The sequence below is a fragment of the Periplaneta americana genome, chromosome 10 (genome assembly GCF_040183065.1).
Source record: "Periplaneta americana isolate PAMFEO1 chromosome 10, P.americana_PAMFEO1_priV1, whole genome shotgun sequence".
In the NCBI taxonomy this organism is placed as follows: Eukaryota; Metazoa; Arthropoda; class Insecta; order Blattodea; family Blattidae; genus Periplaneta; species Periplaneta americana.
In genome coordinates this window covers 8471428-8479949 of record NC_091126.1, presented here as the reverse complement: position 1 = coordinate 8479949, position 8522 = coordinate 8471428, and positions in this window count along the sequence as shown.

The window sequence follows — 8522 nt, the reverse complement described above, 5'->3', positions numbered from 1 at the left end:
GGAAATTGGATTTTATTAATGATGGCAACATGCTTAAACTCCACCAAACAGGCCCACAAGAGTAGTACTTTAACCTTACGCTGTACATTTTTTATTAAATTGTTTTTTTTTTCTAAAATATATTTGCTAATAATAAATGGTATTGACAGAACTTCTTTATTATGGATGCTGAAAATGTGCATTTCCACCAAAATTTCGAAATCAGTTTTTTTGCAGCATATTTCTTGTCTCTCAAAGAAAATAAGGAGGCACATATTGATTTGAAGCTTCCACGATGTAAATTTTATTACTACCTGATTTGCATCAAATGTATTTCTGATGCCTTTAACAACTTGATAACAAAATATGCATGAACTATCGGAGAGAATTTTAAGAATATCTATGATAAACTTCCATAGCTGGTACTGTGCATTTAGCATATTTGAAGACCACCCCTTTTTTTCTATGACTCTTTTGCCTTTCCCGCTTCGGATCAACAGATTTAAATCTCCTCAATCCTCCTTGATATTTCCAGGTCTTTGTGAGGCAGTAGATACTTCACAACAAATTGTAAATATGTTTTGCTTGAAACCACTGCATAGAAAAAAAGGAAACCTGCTATGTAGACAGCACTCACAGTAACATTACTGGACATGGTTACTTTCTTTATTGAACAATTTCATTAGAGGTTTGTGGATTTTATCTTACGTGAATGTGTGCAGTGAAGCAGTTTCCACTGTTCCCTGCACCAGCATTAAAAATAATTATAAAATTATGAATAAGTGGTGACAGGTCAAATGAGAATAACTTAAGAAATCATGTCCAGGTAACATCTTTGCCTGTCATAAATTCCACTTAGATTTATTGATATGCAACTTGCGTCTATGGTACAGAAACTCAACAGTGAATTAATGTAAACTTTCCTTTTCATGCTTCCTTAAATCACAATAGTACACGTGGGTGCTCAATATCCTGCAGCAATCTGAAAATATTTGTATGTTAACAATGATATTTTCTGTGTTGGTGAAATATATCCTAAAACATGCACCACAAAAAATAGGAGACTGTTGGTCCTGTTTCAAAAACATGACCATCCAGTTAAAAAATTTGTTCAGTAAATGTGATTCATTCTGATTATGTTTTGATAAACTGTATTGTCCATCTTACAGTAATGTCTTTGATTGAATACTTATTTTTACTCTCTTTCTCTATGTCTTCCTTATTAGTCGAGAATTCCCTATCCTAGCTTCTTAATAGAGTGATTTCTGTGTCCTCAGCACAATAACGGGAAAACACTTCATTATTAGGGGTGTTCAGAGGAGTTGCAGCGATATCTTAAAAATTTGCAGTTGCTAGAAGAAAACATGTGGCAGCATTTTGAAATGAAGATTTAGCTTACACTACAATGACTTTGGCCAAAGAATTTCACAGAATTTGAGCTCTATCACATTATATACAGTTATTATCCCTTGTATGAAGTTAAACTTTCAACAACACATATGATTGTCATAACAGCCTCAGCGCACACAAAAAAATATAACCAAAGTAACAGTTCTTATCATTGTTATGCATACTGATATCACAAGGCAGTGAAAGCTACTAGCTATGCTTCATAGTAAGGTAAGTTTCAAATTACATTCAGATTAATTCTATTTAATATATGGAGAAACAGGTATAACCATTTAAATATTCCACACAAATGCAACTGTGAAGCTACTCTTTGATTATATAAATTATTTCAGAGCATAATCAAGTGTCAGTTTTACAGGGGAACAGGAAAAAGCTGATAGTTTACGCTTGGTCAGCTGAATGTTGTTTATGTATCTTCTAATACCAATATTCTCGATCATTAAATGCTTATTATATTTCGAGATTTGGATAAATTTAAATTTAAAAGTATGAACTGGCAACTGTTCGTATTATTTCAATTGTTACTACCGAAAATTTGAGGGCAAATAACTAAAAAAATAATTAAACTTAAAGTATGTACATTTCATTATAAGCAAAAATTTCTTATAAAATTAAAGTTAATACGAATTAGTTTCAGCTTTCGAAGTCACATTTGTAGCTGATAGGTATTTAAAAAACCGAAATGCACACCTGTGCAACTCTTAGTTATAGATTGGAGAAAGTACTTAACACATTAACAAATGAACTGCTGAAGAACAATTTAGAGTACAGTATTTCTGTTATTTATTTTTTGTCTTTTGTGGGGTATAGTACCTGAATCATTATCTAACATCTGCATGTTACTGGCGAGCTGCGTCTGTGGCTTAATTGTTAGTGCACTGGTCTTTCATCTAGATGGCACGGGTTCGATCCCCAGCTAGGTCATGATGGAATTTGTGGTGGACAAAGCAAATGTTGCAGAGTTTCCTCTGGGTACTCCCATTGCCCTGTATCATTCCACCAACACACTCCACCCATCCCCTCATTTCACCTATCATCTGCAAGAGTAAAAATAGGCTGGGGTGGAGTGTTGGGAGTAGTACGGGTTTCCAATGCACATATAGAGAGATCACCAAGCCCCTGGGACTTATTGGGCTTCGGGCTACTTGTATGAAGATGGGGCCTGATTCTATCAGGAACTGAGAGGATTTCCCACCTGTCAGCATTGGTTTCACGATGCTGATTCAGTAGTGCTTGGGGCTTATCAGGCTACAAATCTGCGAATGGAATCTGGCTCTATCAGAGGCTAAGACAGGATGGCCCACCTGTCAGTGTCGAATTCACGAATGTCACCTGTAAGACTTGGACACTCATTGCATATATAAGGCTCGCAATGGACCGAACTATGCCTACCCATCACGGATCCAGTTTATGGTTGCCATATTTTAAAAATATCAAAGAGGGACTTCTACTGCAGTTGATATATAAGAGATTTAATAATAATGTATTAATACAAATGTAGCCTATGCAAATAGAGAATAATTAAATAATTAGGCCTACTTTTTCAACATTTTAAAGCATATTTATCATTATATTTGTTATAATTTACAATAATGTCCCATTTACTGTGACAATTTAATATGAAAAAAAAAAAAAGTAGCATTTAGGTTAACATATATAAAAATACCAACTTAAAGTAACTGGAGAGTATTTTCTTAACCCCTCGAGTTTGAACATGGTGCGTAGTGCATTTGTTTCATATCATGCGCAAATTTCAATTTTGCATAGGAATGAGTACTATCTTAAAAAGCACGACATTCTGTGTCCCGCAACAGGTATGAGTGGGACACAGAACATTTTCCTAAAAATCAGGAATGTCCCGCCATATCGGGACACGTGGCAACCTTAGTCCAGCCCTCTAAATGCCAAGCCATTAATGGGGAACATAGGATAAACACTAGATGCAGTGCAAATAATTGAATTATTCATTTTCTTTTTAAAATGACACAAAAGTGAAGTTACAAAATGGTGCAATTTAGAGTTTAGCAACTCTCAAAGAGGACCTTGAAGCTCCTGCTTGGAATTAAGAGAAGATCATCAATGTAAAACTCTCTCCACACTCGAGTCAACCCGAGGCAGCCCTAGCATGAGAGTGACTGCCTCACCTCTCTACACCTTGAAACAGAAGTGTTCCACTCTGTGCCCAAGTCAAAGCAGGTGAGTGGCGAGATGTGTAGAAGTTTTATAACAGTGATGAGTGACTCGTGAGTATTGGCGAGAATGTGGGATGGGCTATAAGTTGAAGAGAATGGTGGAGTGCAAGAGAAGTACATTGCAGGAGTTTCAGCTGTGATGCACTCAAAGAATCACTCCCTTCGTTAGATGTTTTCTCCTTATGTGTGCAAGCTGAATATGCTGAATTTGTTTAGGCCAAAGTAAAACATTTAACGAGAATAATGTGTCTGCAGATTTTTTATTTGAAAGGTTACAAGTCGGACTCCAAAAGATTGGAATGAATGGTGTGGTGACAGTATTATTTTATTTAATGATGCTTCCAACTGCAGAGGGTATTCAGCATAAAAATGTAATGTCGGCGAGAAATTGAAGATAAATAACATGGAGGAAACCAGTATAAGGATTTTATAGCTCTTTAAAATCTATTAGAGGACGGATTACATGTTGAGTTAGGGTAACAATTATTATTCTTAAAAATTTATTAGACTTAACTGATCTTGAGTTAAATGGCACTATTTTACTAAATTTTTAGCATATATTTTGTTCCCAATGTGGTACATTACTCTTTAACCCATATATGCCCGTAACTTTTATTTTTGAAAAAAGTCTTCATTTTCACAAATGTTGCTTCTTTTAGTCATAGTAAGAGAATGACAATGCAAAATCTCCGCTTACATAATTATTAGTGCCCATTTAGCCGTGGGTCGAAAACGACCCTGTGGGCACATGAACAACCTTTTCATGCATATTACAGTAAAGTCGTCATAACGATTATTTACTAAATCTGTTGGACATAATTAATAACAAAATGACTCCTTTGCTTAATATAACTCAAAAATTCATTATTACACTTATATTTTGTGTATACAAATACAAAGGGACATATGTACAAAACTACTATGCATATAAACTATCTCTGTTACTCAGAAATTCCAGGTGGGTGCTATGTAATAGGGCGTATTTACTAAGGTTGTTGGACATAATTTAGCCAACTTTTTACATGTTTGATATAATAGATGTTTTTATTACTGTAAGGATTCAGTTTTTACAAAAAAAAAAAAAAAGAAAAGAAAGAAATAGGCCTATAAAACAATAAATTTACAAAACTACTACTGCCAATGAAAAAAAAAGTTTTGCACAACTGTAGCATCCTAAACCAAACAAAATATTACCGGTAACCACTAACCAAATAAGTGCTGCCTTCATGAATTTACAAATGAAGTGAATGGAAATGGATGTGCATCACAAAAAAACTACGCATGAAACTGTATGAAACACTTATCATACAATGCTACATCAATCCACCAGTCCCTCCAATTATCCCTGATGCTTCTACAGAGGAGGCCCAGGAAGATAGTTGTATTTCTACCACGTTTTCACTTTCACAAGCTTTGTTATGAACAAATTCATTGCAATCTACAGACGCCTTATTGACAAAAAGTTCAGCTGGAGCCTCAAGTTGGCGATGGCACAGAGACTGTTACAATCTTCGTCAACCAAATTGTCACCAGTTTCATTACCGTCATCTTCAGGAGGTTGTAGAACCACTCAATATTTGAAATATTTTCTTGAGAAAATACTGTCACAAATTCTTCCAGTATTTCGAAAGTGGTAAGAATCTTTTTGTGAGATTTGTCGTAATTATCTCTAAAATAAGGGAAAACAAACACCTTACAAGAAAACATTCTCATGGATGCATATAAAAAAGTTAATTAATTTCTTTCACCATGTTAATAATCTCAAAAGAAGTACTTATACAAATTTTGGCCACTCAACCGAAATTACAAGGGCCGTAAAAAATAAGTTCGCCAGGGGAAGTTAACAAAAAAAAACACGATTTCATTGGAAAAATTTATTGGAACAGACAAAGAAATTGTAGAGCTATTTTTCAACATACTCTCACCGGAATTGAGATATTTGTCATATCATGGGATCGACAGAGACTTGCAAATGGCTATCAAACGCTGGTTTCGATCCCAAGCGGCTGACTTCTACGACACAAAGATAGAGAAATTGACCCCATGGTGTGACAGATGTCTCAATTCCAGTTGGGGATATATTGACAAATAGCGCAACAATTGCTGTATCTGTTTCAATAAATCTTTCCATGCAATTGTGCTTTTTTCTGTAAACGGCCTCAGGGAAAATCACTTTCTGGACGGCCTCGTAATTGTGGTCGAGTGGCCAAAATTTGTATAAGCACTTCTTTTGACATTATTAACATGGTGGAAGAAAAAAAATTAACTTTTTTATTTGCCCTCATCAGAATGTTTGCTTGTTAGCTGTGTTAGCGGGATACTAGTTTTCCTAAAAAATTACTTCACGTATTTATAAATCGTAAATTTTCATAGGGAATATGAAAGTAAAGAAAATCTGCTCACAATAATTATCAATAATAATATTATTAGAAAATTTAGCAAAATGTACGAAAGGTTCCCTATATGCCCATAGGGTCGAAAACGACCCATGCCAAATTTCTTACACTATTACGCCTCTACTGAATACAATTCATGACTCCATCTCATGTAATCATATTGGTTACTGCTTGCCCTATGTAATAAAACAATAACAGAACTAAAATACTTACGTGGGTCGTTAACGACCCTGTGGGCATATATGGGTTAAGAGTGAATTTTCTGAACACTGTTCCTGTTTTGTAAGAGGAGCACAAAAGGTAGAGCTGACAATTATTGTGGGAGAGACATGTCAACATATAGAGATCTGTGTAAGACAGCACAGCTTAAGCACATATTGAGAACAAGATTTGCTGTGTGGTTCGACTTCAACACAAATAAGCTGCAATTTTCACAGTAATATTGATTCACCTTCAATTTGAAGAAATAATTTTATCTTGCTTGCTTTATGGGCTATAGAATCTTTTCATAACAAATTGCTAAATAGCTATGTGGACCAGACAGCGACCTGCACAAATCTTGTGGGTTGCATTGTGTAAATTATTAATGCTAGAAGAACATGTTGTTGTTTAGTCAACTGTATGAAGACAGGCCTGAACCTCACAAGTGATACCAAGAAGGCATCACTTATGAGGCAACTAGGCTAGGGTTACCATAAATAGTCAAACATACGTTTGCATGTAAAATGTCGGAAATTAAATTTCACAGAATCGATGGTAAGTCTAATCCATGGAATTTAATAACTTGCTTGATAAGTTCACTACTATTTACAATTAACAAAATTAAGGATGTATCTGGATTAACAGTCACATACACTGCAATATGCTTCTCTCAGCTCACAGCAACATGAGACCAAATGAAACAAAAATGAATAAACAAGACTTCAATTATTGCCATCTAGCTGAATTTTAAATATCAACAGAGACGGGGGTCTACAGCTCAATACAGCATGGAAACATGCCATCAATACGCTTAGACCACCAGCACACGGCAGACAGTCTGGACCAGCAACTAGCTCCTGATTGGCTACCACTTCCACCAACCAGAATGCACCTGGCGGACGGGACTAGGAACTAGCTCCTCATTGGCCCGCAGCGGGAAGCCCTACTATTGCATATATACCGGCTAGACATGGTCCCACATCACTTCATTCCCTGAAAGAGATGGCAGAGCTAGCCGTCGAAAGCTTGGAAGCAAATCTCCAACTCACCTGGCTGAGAACCCGAGAAGAGTTATTCTATAAAGAACTTTAATATTATTTACACAGGATCACTAAAGATCGATAACAGAATATAAATGATAAATATTGGTTTGTTTAATTAATATAATACTTTATATAATATATAATTATTTAAATAAAATAACCTATTTTACAAAGAAAAATGGTTATTTATATTATAATAATTACTTATATAAAATATAGAGTATTTATATCGCGAAAGAACGAAAACAGAATATAAATGATAACTTGAATATTATTTATATTGGTAAAGAACGACAACAGAATATAAATGATAACATGAATATTATTTAAGTTATATTACAAAAGAACAATAACAGAATATAAATAACGTGAATATTATTTATATCGTTAAAGAACGATAACATAATACAAATGATAATTTGAATATTATTTATATTGCTAAAGAACGATAACACAATACAAATAATAAATTGAATATTATTTATATCGCTAAAGAACGATAACAGAACATAAATTATAATTTGAATATTATTTATATTGGTAAAGAACGATAACAGAATATAAATGATAACTTTAATATCATTTATATCGCTAAAGAATGATAACAGAATACAAAGAATTATAACTTGAATATTCATTATTTATATCGATAAAGAACGATAACCAAATATAAATGGTAATTTGAATTATTATTTATATCGCTAAAGAAAGATAACAGGATATAAATAACTTCAATATTATTTATACAGGATCACTAAAGAACGAAAACAGAATATAAATGATAAATATCGGATTGTTTAATTAATATAAGATATTATATAATATATAATTAATTATTATTTAAATAAAATAACCCATTTACAAAGGAAAATGGTTATTTATATTATAATAATTACTTATATAAAGTACGGAGTATTTATATCACGAAAAAACAATAACAACATATAAATAACGTGAATATTATTTATATCATTAAAGAGTGATAACAGAATACCAATGATAACTTGAATATTATTTATATTGCTAAAGAACGCTAACAGAATATAAATTATAATTTGAATATTATTTATATTGCTGAAGGATTCAAAAATAAAATGAAATCTTGAACGAGGCCCAAACTAACAACCTTCAAATCATCAACCAAGCACTCTACCGCTGGTCTATGAGACAGATATGGAATAATTCCATAGTTCCGGAACTGCTTCTACAAGCACATGCATCGTGTAACATTGCCGTGACCCAAAGTGGACTTACAAAATATTCACTGTTCACGAGTGCGGCCACTTTTTTTTCTTTCTTTT